This window comes from Penaeus monodon, chromosome 23 (genome assembly GCF_015228065.2).
Source record: "Penaeus monodon isolate SGIC_2016 chromosome 23, NSTDA_Pmon_1, whole genome shotgun sequence".
Taxonomy (NCBI): domain Eukaryota; kingdom Metazoa; phylum Arthropoda; class Malacostraca; order Decapoda; family Penaeidae; genus Penaeus; species Penaeus monodon.
In genome coordinates, this window is record NC_051408.1 from 1,162,138 (window position 1) to 1,162,592 (window position 455).

The window sequence follows — 455 nt, forward strand, 5'->3', positions numbered from 1 at the left end:
GGGTATCAGTAGCTGGTGTTCTCTATGCAATGGTACCTGCTACTGTGTTATGTTACGTTATACTTACAACATTAAAGTAAAAATCAAGTCAAAAGCAGATTTACCGATGAATTGCGTAAATATAAAACGAAAAACAGAAATTCGGGTACCTATGGTCTTCTCATAAGAACGTTATTAAGAAAAAGTAGTGCTTTTTCATAAACATTTAAGGTGTTATATAAAGATAAGTGCACACTGTTATTGTAAGTTGTTCACATGTGCCCTTGGCCCAAAATTGTTCGAAAATTGTCGTTTTGGTGTGAATTATAGCACTGTAATTTCGCTAAGGTTATCATGCTAACAGTCCACACCGAGGTTCGTCAAAGGGAATAGAGGTTTTCACTCCTATCGACGGATTTGAATACCAGTCACTCGCGTGGGGCGGGCGACACACGTGAAAGAAATTTCATCTTAAG

At 37.8% G+C, this 455-nt stretch overlaps 1 protein-coding gene across 1 annotated transcript in view; it reads right to left on the minus strand.

Moving 5' to 3' along the window:
* LOC119587699 (innexin inx2-like) overlaps positions 1–455 on the minus strand; it is a gene marked incomplete at its 5' end in the record, with an annotated part of 4,966 nt that overhangs the window by 4,331 nt on the left and 180 nt on the right.